This window comes from Rhopilema esculentum, chromosome 21 (assembly GCF_057945365.1).
Source record: "Rhopilema esculentum isolate cy_ngs chromosome 21, ASM5794536v1, whole genome shotgun sequence".
NCBI lineage: Eukaryota > Metazoa > Cnidaria > Scyphozoa > Rhizostomeae > Rhizostomatidae > Rhopilema > Rhopilema esculentum.
In genome coordinates, this window is record NC_142835.1 from 7,831,198 (window position 1) to 7,845,268 (window position 14,071).

At 35.7% G+C, this 14,071-nt stretch overlaps 1 long non-coding RNA gene across 2 annotated transcripts in view; it reads left to right on the forward strand.

Moving 5' to 3' along the window:
• The first annotated feature begins 5,033 nt into the window (after window positions 1-5,033).
• The window catches only part of LOC148957689 (uncharacterized), a 190,774-nt gene continuing 181,736 nt past the window's right edge, over window positions 5,034-14,071 (forward strand). Inside the window, exons 1-4 of one of the 2 annotated variants that reach the window (XR_016145173.1) lie at window positions 5,034-6,526; window positions 10,801-10,850; window positions 11,320-11,366; window positions 11,842-12,039. This is a non-coding gene — a long non-coding RNA (uncharacterized LOC148957689). Of the gene's footprint in view, window positions 6,527-10,800; window positions 10,851-11,319; window positions 11,367-11,841; window positions 12,040-14,071 lie in introns of those variants that run through there. The other variant, XR_016145174.1, reaches the window with a different exon arrangement.

The window sequence follows — 14,071 nt, forward strand, 5'->3', positions numbered from 1 at the left end:
GTTGTTCCTTTCTTAGTCCCGGGATCCCCAGGGTAATAAAGAAACACTCACTGGTTATTTAGATACGGGGCCTACGCCACGAATTGGAAAGTTGGGGGAGCAAGGCTAGCAAAAGTAGGGGGCTAAGGCCTTTTCCCCTTTCACTGCAGCTTCAAAACTACTTGCTTCGCAAAAATGGGGGGCATGGCCCCTCCGGCCCCCCGGTGGCGTGGGCCCTGATTTAACTGTCTGGGGTAGGTGTTCTGCAGAGAACATATAGAGGAAATATTGAGCAACAATTTATTAATGGCTGCCCGTACTTGATTTTGTTTTAATACTCTAAGTTGTATAAGTTAAAGCACTATGCGAGTAGAATTATTTTCAATTGGGTCTTTTCGTTTTAGGTTTGGAGCGTTCTAATAGATTCGGTTTTCGTTCTAAGTTTTAATTGGAAAACAGTTTTTTCTAATTTAAATCTCCTAGCTGTATAAATGTAAATTAATAGTTATGCTTAATTTTTAGGTGCATGTTATTTTCCATACACCAGAGTAACATTCCTACGTCATGAATACATTTGCCAGAACGAGGCTTCTGTTATGATATCGGAAACAAGCACGATGTCTATCCTGACTTGAGAACGAAGAAGTGCACCAGGTAAACAAGTGAATTCTTGAAAATCTGAGCATACAATGAAAACTATTCAATGGAAAATGGCAGATATTAACTAGTCAAAGCAGTGCTTTGACTCGAAATTGTACTTTTAGACAAGGATAGACATTGAAAGGCAACTATTTGTAGTCGCCAATCTAATGAGCATACACCATGTTGGTACACGCTATTTGAAATGGTGCCGCAGTAGCCTTAACAAACCTGGTGGTAAGTTACAACAAAACAATCTGTTACAACAAAACTTCCATTTATATTCTCCATAGTCAAAAGCTAAGTATTTTCCTGCGAATTTTTAAAGGGGTCAAGAGCCTCGCTATGGTTTTTACTGATAACGTAGGAATGTTATTCTGATGTATGGAAAATAACATGCACCTAATTTTTATGATCTGTTGACAAATTTTTGAAGATATAAATCACCTTTTTGAAAAAGAGCACTTGGCACATCTGCTTTTCTACGAAACAATTCTGTTTCAAGCGTTTTAGGAAACATTTTCATTCAACGAATTAATCAAAGTCAAAAGTTTAGTAGATTATATTTTGATTGAATTGTCTGTCATATCTTTGACAAACAGAGGGAGAAATTTCAACATTTAGAACATTATTACTACAATTTCTTACAACAGTAATTGAAAATGGTAGGAGAAACTCTGCAAAATATTTAGCTTCATACTATATTTAAAAAGGTAAAAAAAGGTTGGTAATTCAGAAAAACTCTTTTGAACAGGGTCCACGCCACGGATTTCAAAGTGGTGGGGCCAAGTGCTATTGATCGAACTTGAATTTAGTGCTTCAAAACAGGGCCTCTTTGTAAGTATTTTTGCTTACCAAAAAGGTGAGAGGGAACCATGGCCCTTCCACCCCCCCTTGGTGGCGTGGGCCCCGTTGAATCTGACTCTAAGAAGAGCAAAGTTTTTTCAATGGTCCGAGTGAAAGTGAAAGACAACCTGTGACTATTTTTATTTTTCCGTTCTAGCGCTAGTTTTTGTGTTGCTTTGAGCTTGTATTGAACTTGGTGAAGAAGGTACTCTCCGTCTAGACTCGACTCTCTAAAGTAATCGTCAATCAACTTCCCATGAAAGTGCATCTCTAAAGTTCACGCCCGAATTTACAAAAGTTCACGCCTGAATTCCCATTGTAATCAAGATCCCAAGAGCTGTTTGTCAGAAATGTGTTCCTCCTAGAAAAAACCCAGCGAATAAAAAAAACATTGCTTCAGGGCCTATTTTAGTGTGCAGTATTACACACTTTGTGCAGTATTAATTTAAAAACGTGCAGTATTGATTTCCAAAATGTGCAGTATTGAATTTTGGGATTTGTGAAAATGTCTTTTTGCGGCTATCCCAGATTCCTGCTTTGTTCACAAAATGTGAATTTTCCTCGTCAGTTCGATATAGAGTTCGTGTATTGTAATTCTCGTATAACCATCGGAAAGACTCTGTTATCAAAACTAAAAACAAAGCGAAATGCCCAGAACCAAAAACAAAACATCTACTTGTAAATGTCAGAATTGCTGTAAATTTCGTAATTTGATCTTGTCGAAAATAAAACATTCAGTATTAATTTATCAGTTGCCCTAACATGCTCTGGGCATCTAGCAGAAGCTGACTTAACTTAACTAAAAGAAAGATAAAGAGCCGAATAAAACTTTTTTGTTGTACTGTCCAGACAAAACATGAGATAGTAACTCCGTTTAAAAGAGATAAATGAGTATGTTTCTTTTCAGGTTTTGTAGCTACTTTTTGTTGTGTTGCTGCTTTGAAATGTCATTGTTGATTGTGTATATTATCGTCTGTCTGTTTGTGATTTCTGCGTCATGGCGTATACACATGTTCAAAATTCGGGCCATTTCCTCGCTACACTTGCATGGCCAAGATACCTGGGGTTTGCATGAGTTTGCACTGATTGCAACAAAAAATTTCCTATAAAAAATATGATTATAAATGTGCAGTATTGAAAATTTCTTATAATAGGCCCTGCATTGCTTTATATCAACTTCAAATCATTTCGGCTGTAGTTGAGGTCGTTTTATGAAGGGGAAGGGTATGATGGGGGGAGGGTGGGTTGTGCTGGGTGAAATGGTCGAATTCATTTTGTTTTGAATAGATTTTCCACCGTTCCGCTTCATCGTCCCATGTTTCATGGTCTAGTTTCATTGAAATCTTTCGGCAATGTTTTGCCAGCTCCCAATCGCCTTGTTCACAGGATATTGAGAACAATGTCCTACCTTCTGTGACTTTTTTGTTGTTGTTTTGAGTGGGCCATAGGCAAAATCTTACTGCACAGGCGGACAAAGATTTATATCAAGATCTAGCTGCATGTAAGCCTCAAAGAAATTGATGAGCTGTTTGCAAATGACAGAAATATCTTTTTAAAGATCTCAATTCTCAAGCTCAGCAAAAACTGACCAAGCAGCGCTCCAGGAAGAGCTTCTAGAGTTTTCCTCGACATTTAAGCCTGGTTTCCATATAGCCGTAAGGCTGCCTACGACTGCCTGCGACTGCTTTCTGCCATCTTCCATCTTCCACCCTTACAGTATCGCCGGAAAATGGAAACGTTCTGTTTTTCAATTGCCTGCGGTTTCGGTAACTATGCCGGTAACTAGGTAAAGTTTGAGCGGGAAAAACTGGCGGGCAAAATTCAACAACAAAGCCCTTTTTCAATTGGTTCTTGCACATCACATGATCCGTTTGAACAAAAGAATGTCGCAGGCAGCCGCAGGCAAGGCGTTTCCATTTGTAATTTGTCTGCCGGCGGTACCGGGAGGCTGCCGTAAGAGCCGGGAAAAGTTGAACTCGTTCAACTTTCTCCCGGCTCTCCCGGCAGTCTTACGGAACTTCAAACAGCTGCCTGCGGTACCGTTAGAAAGCGTTTCCATAAAGAATTATTTTCCGGCGATACCGTAGGGATGGAAGATGGGAGATGGCAGAAAGCAGTCGCAGGCAGCCTTACGGCTATATGGAAACCAGGCTTAAATTTGAAACATTCAAGATGACACAATATTGACCGATATTGTTGCTATTGAAGAGAATCAAGTAGGTCAACATGAATGACATGTTTTATCTGTTTAAAGAAGAGAGTCTCATGCAAACGCTCAGTGGAGACAATTGATTTTTGAGATTGGGAAAGGGGGCGGAATGCCCATAAAAACAAGCAAATTTGCCGACAAATGACATAATTTACCGACAAAAGCGCGTCTTAACCGACAATTTAGCAAAACCTGGGGGGGGGGGCACTTACACCTACATATTGCCGCTTTTTCGACACAGTATAATCTACAAAATCTACATAATCTACAAATGAGCGCTGACATTTCAGTTCTGTAGCACACAAAAATCCCATGAGAGACTATTCAGTTAAATAAATCAGTGGCGGAATTTGTGGGAGTGTGGAGGGTGGTCGGTCGCCCCCAGGTTAGACTTTGTCGACAAATCTGAGACTTTGTCGGTAACTTTAAATCTGGTTTTGGTTGAAACAAACTTCGTTGCTCATGGCAAGAAATTTTCGACGGCAAACCTCGCCCGCCCTTGGCTTTGTGCTTGGTACTAGCGATACTTTAACGCTTGAAGCTTTTAGCGTTGATGACTCACTGGCGGAGAGGGCTAAGGACAAAATCATCAAAAAGCTGGGGAACAAAGGCCCTTTTCGACTTAATTGCATGATGGTATTGAGTTGATTTTCAATGCTCGTTTTTGCAATGTTCTATAATTCTGTAGGCACAAGAAAAACGTGTTTTTTTAACATTACGGAACATATCATTCCTACTTCGACATCTCCTGATTGAAACAGTGAGAATCTAAATACTGCAATGTTGTCCCTAAATTTGTTATTCACATAATTTGTGATTTTGAAATCCCGACCAACGTGCTCCAGGCAGTCGTTTTGGAAATTTTTCTGAGGAGAAACGCCAACTTTTTGACAGCGAACAGGTATTTTGAGCGCAAAGGGTAATAAGCAACCATAATAACCAATTTTACTTCCGACAGTATTAGCTATACTCAAATGAAAACGACGAAAAATCCCATTTAAAATTGTTAGAGATAATTTTGTTAGAGCTGGTATTCTCTTGCTCTCATGCTCCAGGGCTGGCAGTGCCACCCCATGCCTCTCCCTGGCTACGGCCCTGAGAAACCATCAAAGCCTTTATACTGACCTTCAATCACAATTGACAAAGCTATATTTGCACAAGATAATTGCAAGCTTTCCTATTGATATTATTGCTCAAGTATGTAAAAAACCGGTTGCGACCAGCAATGGGCCATGGGAGGTTAAGTAAATGTTGAACTTTACTTATTTGTCACCTTTAGTTATGATGAACATGAAGTAATGGGTACGTTTGCGGATACACAATTGAAAGACTTCTAATGCACTAGAAATTGTCCAGTTCCTTTCTTTAGATTCCTGAAAGATTGACTATCAGTCCTTTTGCGTGTTTGACTGTTAATTAAAGATACTGATTATTGATGATTATGATTATCAAAATTTGAATACGGGTACTTCCTTTTCTCTGACTTATTGATACCTGACTTCTTCTATGTATGTTTCTATTTTGAGAATGGGCATGCGCTTGATGACGTCATTGTTTTTGTAAACCCGCTGTCAGAAAGTTTGTTAGCTGTGCCCCCTTACCTACGAGTCACTACTCACGATGCCCCTGTCTTTAAAACCAGTCTAAGCAGAAAAAACTCCATGTGCTTTCGAACAGTGGTGGTCACTTGGTAATTTGGAGGGGCACCTAATGAGACAAGATGAAGTATTTTCTTTTCATTTCTCTAAACTTGTTTGTTAGCTATAAAACGAATTCAAATCTTATAAAATAACCTACCCATAAATCTATTGGCGGGAGAACTTAAAATTTTACGGCTCAGTCCCAACTGAAGAATTGTGCTGTTCAGGTTCAGGTTCATTTTATTTTAAATTCCACAACATACATTTTCACAAAATACTTATAAAAATACAGCAACATCAAATATCAAACAATAACTATAACAATAAGATAAGGAACACAAATTATCGGTGGGAAATGTATGTATGGGGAATTATTTAAAGGAGGAACTCTCTCAGTAGCAAAGCTAGTCGAGGAGAGAGGCCTCCCTATAGTATACATTAAGATATCTCAGCACTTCAAAGATATCAAAATAAATAATATCAAAAATGAAACTCCGATTTCTGTAAGTGGGAAGTGGAAAACAGGTGAAAAGTTTCAAGGATTAGCTGTTAATGTATTTTGCAAGCAGATATCAATTTGGACTTAAATATCAATTTATTATGTTGGTGTATTTCCCTTCTTAGGCAAGGCAACAGCCAAATATATCAAACAAACTCAAATATTCAGTTTTCTACATTTGAATAAGGAACCAAAATAAGGTCCCATCGACACGGTGCCTGATATTTTTGAAAACGCAATCATTTTGATCTGTTTTAAAAAAGTCTGCGTCCACACCATAAGCGTCCACATTGGGAGTAAGAGAAGTAGAAACTTTTATTGCGCAAAGATGAACCTTTTATAGTTTAAAGAATATTTAGAATATCCTATAAAATGTTGGTTCTTCGAAGTTTTTCTATACCAGCCGTTCTGGTCGTATGGACCACTGCCCTACCAACGACGCTGCGCAATCCTTGGGGAAATAGTTGTAGCCTCGGTTCCAACCTTTTAGCCAACGAACACGGCGGGAATGGACGCCATATTGCATAGCACGAGGCGGTCATGGAGGAAGGCCCTTGTTGCAGTTCCATTTCCTTGTTTTTCAATCTTGGACACATCTTTTCACAATTGGCTTAAAAGCAAACTGCCCCAGAGTACGATCTGCTAAGGATTCAAAACAGGGCGGCTGTGACACAAACTTGGTATCATGAAGAAAATCTCAGCAATATTGCTATGGTATGTCTTAAACTTCTTTTGTCACCTTATTTGTATTGGCGAATTTGCATTTGTGCAAGTCATCGTATTTTTAATGCCGGTTGTTGATTATGAAAAGGGGGCCCAAACGCAACCTGCAAACTGGCATTCGTTAAGGTAGCCTGGAGGCCAGACCTGAAAGATGGGGTGTGTTTTTGGATGTGGCTCAAATTAAGAAGTTTTTTTCAAATATGGCAATGTGACTTTCTAAATTTGTTCGTAACTGAGATTGGAAAAAAGCAATGATATAGAAGCACCGAAGGCGCTAGATGTCTAACTCATGGGTACGCTGTGAGGCAAATTTGTTTACTTCCGCCATTTTGAATAGTGGCAAAAAGGAACTTGCTCCATACTGAGCCCTTATAAATTTGGTAAAAGTAAGGATTTATTTCGTTCTTTTCTCTTTCGAATATCGATGTAAAATTGGGCGAGTGGCCTTATTTTGCACTTAAATTTATGAATTGATGTTAATATTGGAAAAATAAGCCGTCTTTCGCAAATTCCAAGCATTTACAGTCGCGCTGCTTGCTGTGGTGTTTTCTGTCTCGTCGAAATTCCAGAAAATAATGATTGATCTGTTTTAAAACAGATCCAGCAACAATGTTTAGCGACTCAATGCATAATTTTCTCAACACATTTGTACATAGATGTAATTTAGTTACTTTTTCTTTGTTTGTTTACAGAAACTGCTATTAAATATCTAGGCCTATCTCTAGAAAAAGCTGAAAATAGGTCAAACTTCAATGCTTGGATATTAATATCAGAATTTAAAGATAGTAACCAATTTATGATTATATATAATTGTTGATATTTTTAGACTCTTTGAAAACCATACTCGTTGCTTGTAATTATTCTTCAGCACAATGCGTCCCTCCCCATATCTTTAGGTCTATAAATACCTTTGGGGTACAGTTTCACGGCAAAGATCACTAATTTGGCCTTACCAAGAGAAAAGAAATTTGATTCATATCAAATTTCTTTTCTTCAAATTCAATTTGAGAAATTGATATAAAACATTCGCACTTTCCTACTCATGCCATATTAGGTTCTAAACGACAGAGAGAAAAATTCAAGAATTTTATATTTAAAATTGTCTATATTATTAGATAATAGACTCTTTCTAATTTATATGAAGATGAAAATTGCAAGCACATGCTTTATCATATCATAAAAGCATGACAGGTCACTGCTATATTCCCCCGTAACTGCGTAAAAATAAAAGAGCCTTTTTTATAAATTCTGTTTAAAACCCCCTAAAAATTGTTATGTGTTGTTGATTTATATCTCCTCTAACTACCTGCATCAGAAAAGGCACTGAAATAGTTGTGAGCCATGAGAAAATTATTCATTGAAACAAGCATTTTTACATACTGAACCCTATTGTAGCTAGCTTTTTGCCACCATTTAAAATGGCAAAAGTAAACAAATTTGCCTCACTCGGCAGTACGCAGCATGGCCCGAGTGAGACATCTAGCGCCTTCAGCACTTCTATATCATTGGAAAAAAGTATGTCATTCTAAAGCGAGTCTTCTACTTGAGATCCGGCTGCCTAAAAGTTTCAGTGGTCCTGGGGGGCAAAAACCGAAATGGAAAGCCCCGTGCAAGCGAAGCGAGGAGAAAATTTTTTAACCCAGTTCTCTAGATTAGCTTGAAATAAACATCGGAATATTCTTTGCCGTCATTTTCTTGCAATTGTTTCAATATTGCTTTATTTCAATTGTTTCATGGTCTCGTTTTACTATTATTTCCATTCTATAGACTGATTTCTGTCATTTAACTATAAATAGAATAATTATATTTTTGAAATGGAATTCCTTCCTTTATGATGAGGTTCCCTAGAAATTGAGGCCCTTAGGCAATTTGCCCCCTTATCCTCCTCTCAGTGGCCCTGCTTGAGATCATTTTTCGGCCTTTTTAAACATTATTGTCTCTTTACTTAGCAAATCTTTAGGAATTTGATTAACAGCCACAGATGGTAATTGTAGTTTCCCTTAGATTTAAAATTGATGTCAATAGGAAAAGTGCTGGAAAAGTATGCACACACTCAAGCATTGCTGAGAAATTTGATGGACACTCAAATGTGCACACTTGTCACAAAATGCACTCTTGCACTCCTGGGTAATCGCCTGTGCACTCCCGACATCTAGTAGAAAACTGCCATGAAATCTAGACCGGCCTGGAGGGCTAGGCTCAAACCATTTCACTGAGCAGTGCGAAACAGCATCACACTTTGACTCTTTTTTTCTAAGAGTTCCCTTTTTATGCTTGAAAGTGAACATTTTTACTGAGGTTACACTTTTACCCCTGTGAAAACCCAACCATGGTTCAGGGCCTAACAATAGTTTGCAATGGTTAAAAAATGGTTTAGCCGTAATCCTGACAAGTTTTGACCATGTTTAGGGAGCAATGAAATAAGATTTTGCTTGCCATGATGCTATGTTGTTTGTTCTTGAAAAGTATTAATTCTGACTTGTCTAAGAAGTTATCCTAAATAGAAATATAAGAAAAAAGGAACCACTCTCTGTATTTGCTATCACTTTACATGTAACCATGTCGTGACCATGGTCCATGCCTTAAGATAAGATTCAGTCAATAAGAGGGGTTTTGTGCTTGCTTTCTGTCTGGCTTCACATTGGAAGATTATTTTTTCCATGCCTTAATATGATTTTTTCTGTTTCTTCTAATTGATAAGAGTTTTACACTAACAATGCTCATTCCATTGCTGAACCATGGTCTAGTTCTCAACTGACATTGCAAAAAATTGTAAAGAACTTTAACATTAAATAGCTTGATTTCTACTAGTTTTGTTTTGTGGAGGCATTGCCTTGTTTTTAAGCCATAGAGCATTAAGTTTCTTTAAATTTGAAATGTTTTATGAAAATTTGGCCTGACCATTGCGGACCCATTGCTGAACCATGATCCATTTCTCAACTGACATTTCATAAAATTGCAAGGAATATTAAATTAGTGATTTCTGGCATTTTATGGCCTAAGTGAAATTTTCATTCACACTGAAAAAAACATTTTATATAGTGATACTAAGGTCAATGTATAGTAGGAGACCAATCTAAATATTTGTAGCCAAATGATTTACCCGCTGAATTAGTTGGCTAGAAGAAAGTTTTCCTCCTCAGATTCCTCATCCTGCTTTCAGCAAAAATGCTAATATCATTAATTTTTCAAAATGTTTTTTGAAATAAATTAAGAATATCTTTTCACAGGATATAAACATGATCCAAAATATATAGACTTTTGCCAGATTTCCAACAATATCAATCTCTGAAAATATCTGATCAAAGGAATTGACAATGTAGGGTTATAAGATATCTTTTTATTCTAAAATTAATTATACAAACACTCATTTCAATGTAAGATTGTTAGCAAATTGGAATATCCCATTTATATCCTGTTGTCCAATTGATCTAATAGTTCTTTATGGTATCTTATGCATGCATTACCATTTAAGCCAGGTTTTTAATATCTCAAAATGGAAAAGTCTTGTCAATGTCATTCTAAGCCTACACAGCAAACTTATTGTCTCAAATAGAAGCTAATCAAGGCTCTTGGTTTCCGGCACCTGATTGCGTGCTGGCACCTTGGCACGCACCTATTGTGCCGCCAGAGCGCACATGACTGAAGTAAACATTTTTTGATTAAATTTTTTTTTGAAAAATTTCACAATTTTTTAATATTTTTACAGGTCTGTGGTCATGGATTTTTTCAAAAATGTCCATGCCCTTATTTTCAAAATATGAGATTCACAGAAACTACCCGAAATCGTTTTTGAAACATAAATTGAGGCGTTTTTGGTTATTTCGAGTAAAAAAATTTTTTTGAAAAATTTCAAGAATTTTTACAGGTCCTGGGTCATGTATTTTTTTCTAAGATGACCAAGTCCTTATTTTCAGCACATAAGCATAAAATTCACCGAAACGATCAGGAATGGTTTTCGAAGTGTAAATTTATGCTTTTAAGATTGTGCCAGTTAAACTTTTTTTTCGAAAATTTTCAAGATTTCTAAATTTTTTTACAGGTCCAGGGTCATGGGTTTTTTTCAAAAATGGCCAAGTCCTTATTTGCAAAATATCAGTTAAAGATTCACCAAAACGATCCGAAATTGTGTTCAGACCGTAAATAGAGGCTTTTTACGTTGTTTTGAGGAATAATAATTTTCTGAAAAAATTCATAATTTTTGTTAAAATTTTTCAAGTTCTAGCGCCCAACATTCTACATATTCTTTTTTACTTTTCTTTCAGATATCACCTCGAGGCTGCTCAACCACATGTCTTCATGTTATTTATTAAAGGTATTTTTTAAACTTTTCTAGGTTTTCAAGTAAAAAAACTTTGCGAGAAATCTCAATTTTTTTTTGTTTTTGCAGGTCCGTAGTCATGAAATTTTTCAAAAATGACTAAATCCTTTTATTCAAAATATGAGCCTAAAATTCACCGAAACTATCCAAAATGCTGTTCGGAACGTGAATTGAGACTTTCTTGTTTGTTTTAAATAAAGAAAATTTTTGGAAAAATTTCAAATTTTTTGAACTTTTTTGCAGGTCCGGGGTCATGAAATATTTCAAAAATTGCGAAGTCCTTATATTCAAAATAAGAGCCTAAAATTCACCGAAACTCTCCGAAATGATTTTCGGAACCTAAATTAAGACTTTCTTTGTCGTTTCTTTAGAAAATATTTTTTTTGGAAAATTTCAAATTTTTTGTGTTTTTCAAGCTCTAGTCTCAAACATTCTAGGTAATTTATTTCTCACTTTTTTCTAGATGTCACTTGAAGGTTCAACCAAATATCATCGAAACATTTCAGAAAGGTATTTTCTTAGCATTTTCGGTTGTTTTGAGTAAAAAAATTTTTTTGAACAATTTCAAATTTTTTGAACTTTTTTGCAGGTCCGGGGTCATGAAATATTTTCAAAAATGGCTGATTCCTTATCTTCAAAATAAGTGCCTAAAATTCATCGAAACTACCCGAAATGATGTTCGGAACGTGAATTAAGACTTTCTTGTTCGTTTCGAGTAAAAAAAAATTTTTGAAAAATTTCAAATTTTTTCAACTTTTTTGCAGTTCCGGGGTCATCAAATTTTTTCAAAAATGGCTGATTCCTTATCTTCAAAATAAGTGCCTAAAATTCACTGAAACTCTCCGAAATGATTTTCGGAACGTGAATTAAGACTTTCTTGGTTGTTTCTTTAGAAAATATTTTTTTTGGAAAATTTCAAATTTTTTGTGTTTTTCAAGCTCTAGTCTCAAACATTCTAGGTAATTTATTTCTCACTTTTTTCTAGATGTCACTTGAAGGTTCAACCAAATATCATCAAAACATTTCAGAAAGGTATTTCCTTAGCATTTTCGGTTGTTTTGAGTAAAAATATTTTTTCGAAAAATTTCAAATTTTTTGAACTTTTTTGCAGGTCCGGGGGTCATGAAATATTTCAAAAAATGCTAAGTCCTTATATTCAAAATAAGAGCCTAAAATTCACCGAAACTACCTGAAATGATGTTCGGAACGTGAATTGAGACTTTCTTGCTCGTTTCGAGTAAAAAAAAATTTTTGAAAAATTTTAAGTTTTTCGAACTTTTTTGCAGGTCCGGGGTCATGAAATTTTTCAAAAATGGCTGATTCCTTATCTTCAAAATAAGTACCTAAAATTCATCGAAACTACTCGAAATGATGTTCGGAACGTGAATTAAGACTTTCTTGTTCGTTTCGAGTAAAAAAAATTTTTGAAAAATTTTAAGTTTTTCGAACTTTTTTGCAGGTCCGGCCGGGGTCATGAAATATTTCAAAAAATGGCTCGTTCCTTATCTTCAAAATAAGTGCCAAAAATTCATCGAAACTACCCGAAATGATGTTCGGAACGTGAATTAAGACTTTCTTGTTCGTTTTGAGTAAAAAAAATTTTTTGAAAAATTTTAAGTTTTTCGAACTTTTTTGCAGGTCCGGGGTCATGAAATTTTTCAAAAATGGCTGATTCCTTATCTTCAAAAGAAGTGCCTAAAATTCATCGAAACTACCCGAAATGATGTTCGGAACGTGAATTAAGACTTTCTTGTTCGTTTCGAGTCAAAAAAAATTTTTGAAAAATTTTAAGTTTTTCGAACTTTTCTGCAGGTCCGGGGTCATGAAATTTTTTCAAAAATGGCTAGTTCCTTATCTTCAAAATAAGTGCCTAAAATTCATCGAAACTACCCGAAATGATGTTCGGAACGTGAATTAAGACTTTCTTGTTCGTTTCGAGTAAAAAAAAATTTTTGAAAAATTTTAAGTTTTTCGAACTTTTTTGCAGGTCCGGGGTCATGAAATATTTCAAAAAATGATAAGTCCTTATATTCAAAATGAGAGCCTAGAATTCACCGAAACTACCCGAAGTGATGTTCGGAACGTGAATTAAGACTTTCTTGTTCGTTTCGAGTAAAAAAAATTTTTGAAAAATTTTAAGTTTTTCGAACTTTTCTGCAGGTCCGGGGTCATGAAATTTTTTCAAAAATGGCTAGTTCCTTATCTTCAAAATAAGTGCCTAAAATTCATCGAAACTACCCGAAATGATGTTCGGAACGTGAATTAAGACTTTCTTGTTCGTTTCGAGTAAAAAAAATTTTTGAAAAATTTTAAGTTTTTCGAACTTTTTTGCAGGTCCGGCCGGGGTCATGAAATATTTCAAAAAATGGCTCGTTCCTTATCTTCAAAATAAGTGCCAAAAATTCATCGAAACTACCCGAAATGATGTTCGGAACGTGAATTAAGACTTTCTTGTTCGTTTCGAGTAAAAAAAATTTTTTGAAAAATTTTAAGTTTTTCGAACTTTTTTGCAGGTCCGGGGTCATGAAATTTTTCAAAAATGGCTGATTCCTTATCTTCAAAAGAAGTGCCTAAAATTCATCGAAACTACCCGAAATGATGTTCGGAACGTGAATTAAGACTTTCTTGTTCGTTTCGAGTCAAAAAAAATTTTTGAAAAATTTTAAGTTTTTCGAACTTTTCTGCAGGTCCGGGGTCATGAAATTTTTTCAAAAATGGCTGGTTCCTTATCTTCAAAATAAGTGCCTAAAATTCATCGAAACTACCCGAAATGATGTTCGGAACGTGAATTAAGACTTTCTTGTTCGTTTCGAGTAAAAAAAAATTTTTGAAAAATTTTAAGTTTTTCGAACTTTTTTGCAGGTCCGGGGTCATGAAATATTTCAAAAAATGATAAGTCCTTATATTCAAAATGAGAGCCTAGAATTCACCGAAACTACCCGAAATGATGTTCGGAACGTGAATTAAGACTTTCTTGTTCGTTTCGAGTAAAAAAAATTTTTTGAAAAATTTTAAGTTTTTCGAACTTTTTTGCAGGTCCGGGGTCATGAAATTTTTCAAAAATGGCTGATTCCTTATCTTCAAAATAAGTGCCTAAAATTCATCGAAACTACCCGAAATGATGTTTGGAACGTGAATTAAGACTTTCTTGTTCGTTTCGAGTAAAAAAAATTTTTTGACAAATTTTAAGTTTTTCGAACTTTTTTGCATGTCCG